The following is a 13,401-nucleotide window of genomic DNA, read 5'->3' as shown; positions in this document are numbered from 1 at the left end:
TGAGTTTATGTGCATATTCCTAGAAGAATTATCATAAGGGGTGCCATCCTACTCATCAGGGCTAAAACAAAATATTAAGTGCTTTGATTGTACAAGTAACAGCATGTTTAGACGTTTCACAGAAATGCAACAAAAGAAAAGAATGACTACTGTTCTCACTTTAATTGATTTGGAACCATTGAATAAAAAGTCCAAAATTCATTCACTTAACAAGCATTTGTTAACTGGCTACTAAGTTCTAGCCAGTGTTTTGGGTACTTGGGTGTAAAAAGGTGAACACAAGCATAAGGTCCACACACTCATGGAGCTTACAGGGGAGTTGGGGATGGGGACAGATAATAAATAAGCAGATAAATCAGATTTTGTTAAGTGCTGAAGAAAATAAGAATGATGTGATAGAAAGTGTCTGACTAGGATTCAGTCAAGGAAGACCTGTCTGAGGAGGTGACACTTAAGCTGAGCTTTAGATAAAAAGGAGGCAGCCATGCAAAGATAGGGGAGGAGCCCTCTAGGTTCAGGGACTAGTTAGTGCAAAACTAGCTGGATTGAGGTTGGCAGGTTCTGGGGAGTGAGAAGAAAGGGGTAGGGTGGACGGTGGGGGAGGACAGGGAAGGCCGGGGCAGTGATAGCCAGAGCCTAGTGAGCTAAGGGGAGAGTGAAAAGTGTCAGGGAAGTGGAGGCCGGGCTCAGAATAGGTAGGCAAAATAAGAAAAAGAAAAAGAAATCGATCCTCCTTTTTGATTAATTCTGTTGCCTTTCCTACAGTCTTATCACTTAGTACTTTGCAGGTACTGTTGGACTATTGTAATAAAAAAAAAGTCATCCTGCTGAAAATGAGGGAGAAGTCAGCTGTGGTCATCTGGGGCTTTTCTGGCAGATAAATCTTAAGCTACGTGTTCAGAATTCAGCAGAATGTTCAGTTGAGGGCACACCTTTTTCCTTACAGGATTTTGTTTTATGTGATGCTATTTAAAATTGCATAATAAATGCCCCAAATGTATTCTAGTTTATGAGTCCTCCTTTGCTTCCAGTTGTGTGTGAATTTAGAGTTGAAGGTTGGGCAAGTGATAATAATATGCCCCTTTTGGTCTACAAAGATGCCCATCAAGATCTAAGTTTGAAGTTATTTTTTGTAGGGAGGCAGGGTTTATGTTGCAATATTTCCACTCTTGTCTGGTCTGCCTGATGACTAATAACACTCAGCTGAGGTGTAGTTCAGTGCTAAAAGTTCACTCAGTGGATTATATTAGATAAATGACCATTGTGGGACCAATCCCACTATGTCGGCATCTTTTGGCTGGCACGTAACCAAGGGATGTAACCTACTTTTGCCTTCTGTTGGGGCCATTCTTCTCCAATAGTCAACTGCTTTTCAGCCTCACCTTGACCAGATTGTCCACTTGAAAGGCCCAATCAAGACGACTCCTTGATTTGGCCCTCTTGAGCCATGTCACAGTGGGCTCAGAAATAGAAAGAATATGCTGTTTTCTTCTTTTGAACTGCTCAACAGTGACTAGTGTGTTCTTTGAGTGAATTGGCCCTTTGAGCAAGGCGATAGAGAGACTTAAATGTTGCTTAGGCTGTTTGTAGTGAAGTCAGTATTAGAAATGCTAAATGAAACCTTTTAGTGTTGGGGAAAAATGAATCAGAAATTGAGAACTTGTCACCTGTTTTGGGTTCTAGTACTTAAGAAGCATGGGTAGATGGATCGTTAGAACTATCCTGAATAGAGCTTCCTAGGCAGTCCTGGGAGTAATAGAGGGGACGGAGTAGAGCCTGGTACTGAATTACTGAATTCTGGCTTGAATGCAAATAGGAGGTCTTTTAGTTAGCAAGCAGATGACTAAAGTGGACAGTTAGGGCCAGGCAAAAAATCAACTCCACCCTCCATACTATAGAGTAACTCAAAGAAATAGAGACTTAATGGTGAGATATATATGTATATATATCACTATATGTATTTGGCTTTGGCCTAGTTTAAAGAATGTGGACTTTGTATCCTAATACTGGACTTCAGATGCTCTAGCCAATGGGTTATTAAGCTGTCCACTATTCATCTTCATTTCAATGGTTTATTATAACTCAAGTATGAAAATATCCTGTAGGCTGAAATTTTATCAGCCAGTTTGGAGACTGGTGGCTCTTTTCCGAAAGGGGGTGGATGAGTAGGAGGGGACTTGAACACAGGGAGAAGCCATTGACTCCTACGTAGGCTACTAATAGTGTTTTGGGAAAGAATCTGAGAGTCTAAATGAATTGGGATTCTGGAATCTGAGCTGGCCTTTTAACCGAGGATACCAGTGGATTTGTTTCTTTTTTTTAATAATATTCTTTTTTATAATTTTTGTATTTTCTTTTTTTTTTCCTGCCTTTTCTCCCCAAATCCCCCCAGTACATTGTTGTATATCTCAGCTGTGGGTCCCTCCAGTTGTGGCATGTGGGATGCCGCCCCAACATGACCCAATGAATGGCACCATGTCTGTGCCCAGGATCCAAACTGGTGAAATCCTGGGCCTCCAAAGCGGAGCACGCAAACTCAACCACTTGGCCACGGGGCCGGGCCCCTGGATTTGTTTCTTTTTTTTTTTAAAGATTTTATTTTTTTCCTTTTTCTCCCCAAAGCCCCTCTGGTACATAGTTGTATATTCTTCGTTGTAGGTCCTTCTAGTTGTGGTATGTGGGACGCTGCCTCAGCGTGGTTTGATGAGCAGTGCCATGTCCGCGCCCAGGATTCGAACCAACGAAACACTGGGCCGCCTGCAGCGGAGCGCGCGAACTTAACCACTCGGCCGCGGGGCCAGCCCCCCTGGATTTGTTTCTTAAACTTCAGGGGCTTTTGGATGAACTCTTCTGAAAGATGGGCAACTTAGGAGGCCAGTTGATGCCACTTGCTATTGAAGTTGCGGGTGTTTTGCATTGCCTTAGATGACTTAAAATTAATCTGATTTTGCTACTGTTTTGATATATGTGCTGCAGTAGGGAGAGTTCATTGTACACTGGCTGCCAGTTGTTTTGAGGTGAAGTGGTAACTCAGATTGAAACAAAGGTAATTACTTGGTAAGCCCTATTTCCTCAACTCGTGATAATTTACAGTTACCTCTTTGTGTCTATTTACAGATCTTGGTACCAGTGAACCAGGATCAGTTCTCCCTAAATGTTGGGACAGTGTCCTGAAGCTCTTTGCAGAATGGACCAGGATGGTTAATTGAGTTAGTGTCTTTTAATTCAAATCTGGTTTTACTAGTTTGTGTGTCTGTTTTTCTAGGTGATGGAGGGTCTGCCACCTTTTGGGGGAACAAGGAGATTAACACAGCACATGACCATTTAATTAATGAATGATTACAAACTAAAACTTAGCATATTAACTTAGCGAAGTAATGAGAGAAAAGGTTGAAAGTGGTTCAAACTCAAATTCTTTGAAGTTGTGATACACTGAAAGGAGAAAATGTCAAAGTATCTTCTTTAAGATGTGCGCAGGAGCCGGCCCCGTGGCTGAGTGGTTAGGTTTGCGCACTCCACTTCGGTGGCCCAGGGTTTCGCCACTTTGGATCCTGGGTGCAGACATGGCACTGCTCATCGGGTCATCTTGGGGCAGCGTCCCATATGGCACAACCAGAGGCACTCACAACTAGAATATACAACTTTGTGGGGGGGCGGGGGGTGCTTTGGGGAGAAGAAGAAAGAAAAAAAGTGAGCTAATGAGACCCTATTTAAATACCATACATCAGAATAGGGAAGCTCACTATGTCAGTCTTGAGGTGGTGATTAGCCCTTGTTGTGGCAAAATAAACTACCTATGGTCAGCACCCTGATACCAACCTGATTGCACAGATAGGCAAGCATCATGTTGATGACTCCTCCTAACTTCCTGAGGGCTTGGCCTTGCTCAGGAGTGTCCTTTGAGCTGTGCTGTGTTGTTGGGTTTCGGGCTGAATTGCAGCATGGAAGCTTAGGTTGCATAGCATTGGGAAGTGTCAATTCATGTTCTGTTTTGCCCTGCTCTACTGGAAGGCTCGGCCTCAGGACCTGGTGACTGGAAATAATTCTGTCACTCAGGCCTGAAGATCCGGACCAGATATGATAACTGATCGAGGATCTTGGATAGCAACCCTGCATAGTGTAGTACTTCTCATTTTGAGGGAATGTTTAGCATCTTTTGTAGCCACTCCCCAATCTCTGCCTGTCAGTCTAGGAGACTGTGTGTTGGAAAGACTTGCCCCCTTATTTTCTTATTAGATTGCTTCCACCCTATCAAGACAGCAGACTTGCCTATAACTTTTAGCTCTTGCTGGTTGATGAAAGGTTTAGACTCTGCAGTGTTTGCCTAAAGTGGGTTGGTGCGTGACCTATAATTTTAATTCTGAACAAGACTCAAGTCATATCATTTACTGTATTGAATGCAGTTATTTCCTCTTCCTCCAGTTTGGGAAGAAGCAGGGAAAAAACCCTCAAAGAACCTTAGAATATCTGGTGTCATATTTTCTCCAACTGGGCTGTGTGGATCCCTCTCAGGGGTCATTGCTGGAGTATGCTTGAGGTAGGGATGAGGGACTTTTGCTGTCTTCCTTCCGTTTCACCCTACTGTGCTTCACTCTGCGAAAGTTACTGTAATATTCTGTTATATTGGGCTTTCTCATAAGATTTCAGCCGAACACAATGTTCTGAGGCTGTAAACAAGTTAAAAGGAGTGATTTAGTAGAGAAATGGAAATCTAGAATGGTTAGTAAACTTGCTTAAAGTTATAGAGCAAGGAACTGGCAGCTACAGGACTAGAATCAGGCCTTCTCTGCACTAATTTTGTTTTCTCATTTACGCTGCCTCAAATGCGTCATTGTAGGCACTCATTAGAATTTGTTTAATTGAATCTTTGGTGTTTGGTCTTCTATATTGCTAATTCTTTACTCAAACATGTTGTTACAAATTACTGTTCTTTCAGAGAAGACTCGTCATAACCGGCTTTGAAGCATATTGAAGCGAAGTTATTAATGGGTTATGATACTATTTAATAGCTGGCCTTTTCTCCTCAGAATATTTCTGAAGGTGGTGATAGTACTTTGAAATAGAAGTTGAGGTTTTATCACTCTAAGTTCTTAACATAAACTAGTGGGCATACTGTAGAGAATACCACTGCAGAATGCTGAACCCGAATGCTTCCTTTTCCCAGTGACTTTCCCTGGAATCTGAACAGGAAAACCCAGGTATAGCCATTGACAAAACAGCTTTAGAACAGCTCTGTGGAAATAACTACGATGGCTACATTCCTTTTCTTTTTTAATCTATGACGGGAATGTGTTTTCAGTTAAACGCTTGCTTCATATCTACTTGATGGCTACCTAGTGGCTGCTCTTTAGACAGGAGGAGAAGGTTAGGAATACCCCTGCAGTGAGAGTGCTGGGACTCTAGTAGCTTGGGTCCTAGATGGCAGGATCATGGACATGCTGGAGGTCCCAGGCCCACAGAGGAGGCATTTTTCCTAGTTGTGGTGACCTTTTCTTTCTTCTAAGTGAGTGAAATTCAAGAGGGAGGGAGCAGTGGTATAGTGAATGCTCTGTGTCCATTTTTAAGAATGTTTCCATGGTTCTTTTTCTCCTAGTGAGTTATTTTTTCTTTGAAATAACTAGTCACTTGTCCAGTCATTTACTCAAAACTGTTCGTTATAGCTGATGCCTATGGTAAGGAGAATTTTGCTTAGGGGTTTCCTACATTTTGTGACAGAGAAAAATCTAAAGACCTTTCTAGAGGTATTTAGATAAGTGGGTTCAATTGTGGGTGAGGAGGACGTGTAAGGGCAGGGTGGTGGTGGTGATATTGTGAACTGGGTGTACAGGGTGAAGAGAAATGCCCATCAGTGATCCAGCTGGGAAAAGGTGGAAAATGCTAACAGTGGCACTTGCTGAGAGAAGAGCAGCTATGGAAGGAGCACATCCACAAGATTGTCCAACTCCAGGGAATACCATTCCCAAGGGGAGGGTCGGGGCCTGTAGAGTTGGGTAATGAGTGGCCCTGACCACAGGTGGTGTCTCCTCTGAACGGAAAGTGATGGGGAGGAATGAGTACAGGGAAGCATTGGCTGATTGGACCTCATCAGTCTTCAAGATTGACTAGTTGGTCAGAATTGACTGCTTATGGAGTACTGGCCTAACTTTTTTGAGATTTCTGTCTCTTTTGACTTTATTTTTGACAAATCAGAAGTTGGTAAACAAGAGGGAATGTAATGTCCCTGAGTCCATTAGACTTTGGGTTAAAGTACATAGTGAAGTGAACAGTAGGTGGTGTCTGTTGTTGTTTAACAATATTTACTATTCAAAAGGAATAGTTTCATGTAAACTATTGAGGTAATTCGTGACTCTCTCATGGGGACTATAATAAATGTGAAATAAATCACAACTGAAATTATTAATGAAAGAAAATCTTGTGTGTGTGTGTGTGTGTGTGTGTGTGTGAGGAAGATTGACCCTGAGTTAATATCTGTTGCCGACCTTCCTCTTTTTGCTTGAGGAAGATTGTTGCTGAGCTAACATCTATGCCAGTCTTCCTCTATTTTGTGTGGGATGTTACCACAGCATGGCTTGACCAGTGCTGCTAGGTCTGTACCCAGGATCCAAACCTGTCAACTCCAGGCTACTGAAGCTGAGTGCATGAACTTAACCACTGCGCCACTGGGCCAGCCCCAATAAAATCATTTTTGACTTCACATTTCTGCAACATTTCATGTTCTCTTTAGCAGGTCAGATTAGTTCTTTAGTCTTTCTTCTTTTAAAAGAAATTTTATTCTACTGAGTGATATGTCCATAAGGCCAGATTTCCTACTAGTGCTGAAAATGGCAAACAGTGCTCTGAACTGGTAACAGCTGTAGATTTAATGATTAGATCAAGCAGGGACATGGCTTCCAAGCATCAGTTAAGTTGGTTTTAACGTGCACCTCTTTTCCTGAGGTTATTAATTATGCCATTCCAACAACAATTCTCTGACACCAACTGAGTGTCCAACAATTCGATTCTGACACGAACTGCCTAGAGTTAGTGCAGACCCCACGAGTTAATGACTCAGTCTCACAGGACTGCCCACTTCAGATGCCAGCCAGAAGTATCAGGTAGCATTATAAAGGATACAACTCAGGAACAGCCAAATAGAAGAGATGTATAGGGCAAGATATGAATTGGGGCCACAGAGCTTCCATGTGCCCTCTGGGCATGTTACCAGCCTCCCAGCACAATGATGTGTTCACCAACCCTGACTCCCTTAGCCTTAAGTTTCGGTTGAGGTTTCATTATGTAGGTGTAATTGATTAAATTATTGGCCATTGGTGATTACGTTCCAGCCACGCTTCCCTCCCCTCTGGTCTGGAGGTGGGGCTGAAAGTCCCAACCTTCTAATCATGTTTGGTTTTTCTGGCTTAGCCACCCCTCTCTTGAAACTATCTAAGGGCTCCCCCGAGTCACCTCGTTAGCATAAACACAGGTGTGGTCCAAAGGGACATTTTTTTTTATTTATTTATTTTATTTTTTTATTTTTAAAGATTTTATTTTTTTCCTTTTTCTTCCCAAAGCCCCCCGGTACATAGTTGTATATTCTTCGTTGCGGGTCCTTCTAGTTGTGGCATGTGGGATGCTGCCTCAGCGTGGTCTGATGAGTAGTGCCATGTCCGCGCCCAGGATTCGAACCAACGAAACACTGGGCCACCTGCAGCGGAGCGCGCGAACTTAACCACTCAGCCACGGGGCCAGCCCCCAAAGACATTTTATGGATAACAAAAGACACTCCTATCAGTAAGGAAATTCCCAGGGTTTTAGAAACTCTGGCAGGAACCCAGGACAAAGACTGAATACATTTTTTATTATACCACATTAATACTCCAGTTTTGTATCCCATAAGTAGTAGTGGAATGAGGCTACCTAAAGTTGATTTAGATGATAAGTAACAACGTACATTTACTGTTAATTTGATTTTTTTTTTTGTCAAGAAAGTACAAATTGAGTACCTTAAGATTCCAAGGAGTAAACTCCTCCCTCAATTAATATGAAATGGCATTCCCAGAATGTGTTAGAGATTCTTGAACTGTGCAGTGCACTAGCTCTAGACCCTCCTTAATGGAAGAAATGAGCTCGTTTAATAAGAAATCAGATACACAAAATTCATGTTTCCTTTCAGTGTGACTTTAGAAAGGTTTGATGGACATAATCTATTGGTTAAGAGCCTTGGCCTAGAGTCAGACAGACTGGGTTTTGAGTCTGAAATTTACCACCTACTTGCTACTAGACCTTGGATGAGCTGCTTAACATCTCTTAAGCCTCATTTCCCTCATGTATAAAGTGAGGATGATCACAGTAAATAGTTGTGAGCATTCAATAAGACAGTGCCTTTGAAGGACATGGCAGAGTGCCTGGCATATAAATAAACATTTAATAACATTAGCTCTTATTAGCTACATGCATACATAGCTAAGCTCACCTGGATTGGCAACTCCCAAGGAGCCAGGAAACATTTCATTTTACCACCTCTTATAGGGGACATAAGTGACAATATACAAAACACTGCTAGGCACACACTAGACACAAGTTATTTATTACCTGAAAATAAAACCTGCCCTCTGGATATCTGGTAAGTACAGGAGTGACTCTGTAGTGGAAACGTCCAGCCTGTTTCCAAAGATGGCCTAAAACCCAGAAATGGAAAATCTTCCTCCTGAAACCCTATAAAGCCTTCATGAGTCTAGCACTGGGGATGGGGCCTCAGTGGCTAGGATACTGTTGGATCAAAGAATGGGAAACTGATCCAGGAGACATTTTCATCTTTGGCAATATGCCTCGAGCTTCACTGAGTTGGGCAAAACCACATGAGACTTTGAGAAGGAAACAACAGATTTATTTCAGCTGGTCCAGACGGTCTTTGAGAGAGTCATCTGGCAAGTACCTTGTTGTGTGTGTTGCTTTTCAGAGAAAGTGAAAAGTCCAAATCCACAGGCAAAGGGTTTACCAACTGTTTAAGGTTCACTTGTTGGTGAGCTCCCCTGAGGCCAGGCTTTTAATTTGCCTTGTAGCTCACGCATATGGAGATTTTACTCTACTGGGACCACCGCTAGACTAAGTCCTAGACTCTGCCACCAGTTATTGTGTATCTTTGTGCAAGTTACAGCTTCTCTTTGAGTCACTTTGCTTAACTGTGGTATAAAGGATTTGTGACTAAATCACTTTCTCAAAGTGTGACTTTGGTCACATTTTTAATATATGTTCTGCTAAAACAAGCGCTTGAGTGTGTTTTTGCACTATTGATGGTACATGAGATGATTTTTGGTGGTACATGGATGGATACTTTTCATTTACTAGTTCTATGTTTTAATGTGTTTTAATGAAAACTAGTGTAGCAGACCTATGACTTCATGGATAGTATTGCGTGGGATGATATTAAAGTGGATGTGATTTTTTTAAGCTCTTTAAAAAAATATTAGGTGAACAGTAGTTGGGATGTTAAATGGACATGAAAGATCATAAAGGTTACATGGGAATGAGTGAAGTTTGTAAGTTCTAAGGCTGTTATTCTAGTGCAGTGCCACACCTTCATGAAGTCTTGGTGGTGATGTTACACAGTAAAGCAGGTCCAGGTTTGAATGGATTTAAAGACTTGCCTTACTCAAGAAAATTGACAAATTTCTATTTCTGCATTCATGGCAAAAAACTCTTAAGTAGGTTGTGTAGAGTTTAAAATATCATAGACATTAGTAATGGTGGCTTTTTTTTTAATAGCGAAAAATGAATAATATTGCTTCTTCTTTCACCTTTAGCAGCTTCCCCGCAGCCTGGGTTGATCTTTAGTTCCTTTCACTCTCTAGTCTTGGGATTCCCCATGGTAGGAGTTGGGGTTCTGACTTGTTCTGTTGAGGAAGGAGAAAAAGCCAGCCCCCTCTCATGAACACATGCCAGTGCATCTTCTCTAGGTTGTGGAAAGCTCATCCTCTGTCCCATCCTAATGACCTGTATGTTACTTCTTGCTGGTAACTGCTTTAATGGTACAGTGTGACATGTGCCCTAAAATGAAGTTAAACACCACAACAGGCTTTGTTTAACATTTCATTTCACTTTCTGTCATACTGCTCATAACATAGGGGGCGCTTGAGAAGTAAAACGAGCAGTGACAGAAATGAAACAAACTATTGTGGGAGGTGCTTTCTTTTTAAGTAAAACCCCAGAATAAAACTGAAATCTCGATTGTATGATAGGAGCCAAGAAAACTGCTTTCAGATGTAGTCTATGGTTTCTTGAGTTTTTTTTTTTTAAACCTTAATTACCTGTGTTCCCTTGACATTTTGTGTGTATCTTAATCGTGTCACTTTTCATTATCTACATTTGGTTGTTGGCCTGTGTTCTGCAAGTGATTTTGTTCTATAATTACCTCAGCATAAAGGGCCGTGCGTCTGGTATAATGCCTTGTAATAAATTGTTGAATGTTTCAAAGTATAGTTTTAAAAAATTGCTGTAAAGATGGTTCCAAGTCTATTATCTGTCTGCACCATGTGTTATGTAGTCAAGATTAGATTAAAATAGAGCAAAATGGTGAGAATGGTGTGGCCCAGGGTTTTTCTCCTCTTTTGTTCATTTAACACAAAATTATACATGATTTCATAATGAGAAAATCTCAGATGCTTCCCAGCTGAGGTGGAATCTAATGTTCCAAGCCATAAACCCTCCTACTTTGTAAATTTTGGTTTTCTCATTCATACTGTCTTGTCTCCTGAGAGAGAAGTGGTGACCTGTGTTACTTGGGACATTGGGAAAGGGAGAAACCCTTTACTTAAAGGCTTTATTTTGCAGGATTAAAAATCCCTTTCCCCACTAAAATCTGTTTCTTGACATGCATGACATTTGTCCTTTGCACAGATTCACAAGAGTAGCTTACTCAGGGTAGATGTCAGCTTCCTGAAACAGAGTCCATTTCCCTTGGTGCAGAGGTTAGCCATTATTATAGGATAATTGCTGGTGAGTCTAGAGAAATTCTGAAAGGAGATGGCCAGCGGTTGTGACATTTGCCTTTGGTCTATAGATAGGATTTGCAAAGCTCGAGTGAAGTTGTTTGTTTCCTCCTCTTCTTGGGAAATTGCCGATGGATCAATGAGTCTTGCTTAAGATCTCTTGTGGGCGGGGGAAGTTGGGCTTTTAAAGGTGAGAGCCACATGAAAGATTATACTTTGCTAATCATACAAATAATTATCTCCATAGAGGTGTAATCTCCATAGAAGTATAAGCATTCAAGACCACACATTTAAAAGAATAAAATATAATTTAGAGTCAGAATGAAAGATCTACAAACATAGTGGTGGAGTTCAAAACCTTTTCAGGCCATTCTTACATGTTACCAGCGCCAGTTACCCTGGACTTCTCATTGTTGACTAACCTTTTAATTCATCTGGAGTCTCTTCACTTCTAAAATAAAGCACTTTCAGGATTTTGGAAACTTGAATTTTCATGGTAACTTCAAGTAAAAAAATAAAACTGTGTAGTAGTCAAAGCCTTTCTTTAACTCTTGACTTTAAGCCTCCCTAGTCAAAGAACCAGAATTGCTTAATTTATCAGAGCATTTGCTTTTCTAGTTTACAGCTCACAGCCATTGCTTGGCCTAGCAGAAAGAGATAATAAAAAGTTATGCAACAGGTAAAAATCTTTCCAGTTGCCTTTTCCCCATTTGGGAGGAGACAGTTTTTCCTTCCCTTGGAGCACTTTGGTCTAAGCTACGTCCTCTTTCTGATTTGTAGCTTTACTATTTGCATACAGTGCTTAAATTGACTCACTCTACCCCAAGTTCTGAAGGTCTCCAGCATTTAGTACTTCTGACTCAGTCCGCTTAAGCAAAAGAGCTTTTGATTACAATAGTAACTTAACAGAATAAACCTTTTAAAAACATTTTTAATAGTACTTAAGGTTTCCAAACAGATCAAGATGTTTTCTAACAAGAATCAGACTATAGTTTTCAAGTTAGACATATATGAGCAAGGAACCAGCCTTCCCAGATGGAATGTTGATCATTCATAGGGGACTTCTGAAACTCAAAACTAGTCTTGTAAGCTAGAAAAATTTGACCTCCAAATTTGATGCTCTCACCATTGTATTCAAAGTGAAGTATGTGTAGTCTGCATTTCTTAAGGGCTGACCCTAGGATTGGATACATGGTGTTTCAGAAAAAAAATATGTTTACATGTGCCAGTTATTCATTCCAATAAATTTGAGTGCCTATTGTGGATATTGTTCTTAAGGACCTTATGGTATGCTAGGAAAACAGACGTAAGAGCAAGTAGAAAATGTTGTAAAATAAGTGCTAAGAAATATCAGTGCTCTAGGTCAACTTGAGTCAGGAGAGTAGTCCTGTGGGAAGTGAAATCTTAGTTAGGCTTGAAAAACCAAGACTAGTGAGTGAGGAGGCATTCCAAGCAGAGGTAACAATATGTGTAAAACTACAGGTGCACGAGAGGCCATGACCTCTTGGGTATGGCAGGTGTTTCAGTATGCCTGAGGGACGTGGAATGAGAGGGGAAGGACAGTAGTTGGGGCGAAATTCAGAATGGCCTTGTATGCCTTGTTGAATTTGGATTTTCCTTTGTAGGTGAAGGGGAACTATTAAATAATTTTGAGTAGGGACATGGCATGCTCATACAGAGTGTGTGTGTGTGTGTGTGTGTGTTTGCGTTTGCGTGTGCGCATGCACGTGCGTGTTAGAAAGATCACTCCAGTGGCAGTATGGGAAGAGATATTGGAGGGAGCCATCCCAGAACTAGGTAAACTATTTGTGAGAGTACTGCAATAAAGATGGCAGGGGCTTGAACTGTAGAATTACTGAGGAGGGGTAAAGATTCAGGAGTTAGAATTTACAAAGTTTGGCTTAATCTGACAAAAGTTTATTGCTTGCATGTCCTACGTAGGTCAGTAGGCTGAGGGTCCTCTGCGCCATACAGTCACTCAGAGACCCAGGCTGATGTAGATCTTGCTCTCGTGTACTGCACCACCTGTACTGTCTTGGTCACCATGTCAGGGGAAGAGAGATGGCTGAGATGTCATGTGCCAGCTCTGTGCTTGGGCTTGGAAATGATAAGTTTCACATCTGCCTACAGCTCATTGTGTCAGTTCTGCCTACAGCCCATTGGCCAGAAATAGACACATTTCCCCACTGAACTGAAAAGAAACTGGGAAACTGGGGAGCAGATGGAGTGTTTGGTGAGCTTCTCTGTCTGTGTCACAGTGTAGGGACTTGAGTAAAGTGATTTGTTTCTGAGCTTATTTTCTCATCTGTAAAATAGGGATATATCAATAATAGCAACCTCGTAGGGTAGCTTCAGGTATTAACTGCTGTCACGATTATAAAATGCTTAGCATTGTGTCAGGCGCAATAAAGATATTGGAGGGAACCTTTAAGTT

The 13,401-nt window shown here is 41.4% G+C and overlaps 1 protein-coding gene across 9 annotated transcripts in view; it reads left to right on the top strand.

Annotated features, from left to right (window-relative positions):
- Positions 1–13,401, top strand: part of DCUN1D3 (defective in cullin neddylation 1 domain containing 3) — a 38,555-nt gene that overhangs the window by 2,307 nt on the left and 22,847 nt on the right. Inside the window, exon 1 of one of the 9 annotated variants that reach the window (XM_070232160.1) lies at positions 3,123–3,209. The exons of the other annotated variants lie outside the window; for them this stretch is intronic. The gene's annotated coding sequence lies outside the window, so the exon portion shown is untranslated. Of the gene's footprint in view, positions 1–3,122; positions 3,210–13,401 lie in introns of those variants that run through there. 9 annotated transcript variants of the gene reach the window in all.

This window comes from Equus caballus, chromosome 13 (genome assembly GCF_041296265.1).
Source record: "Equus caballus isolate H_3958 breed thoroughbred chromosome 13, TB-T2T, whole genome shotgun sequence".
Taxonomy (NCBI): domain Eukaryota; kingdom Metazoa; phylum Chordata; class Mammalia; order Perissodactyla; family Equidae; genus Equus; species Equus caballus.
This window is presented reverse-complemented; position numbering and strand designations above follow the sequence as displayed.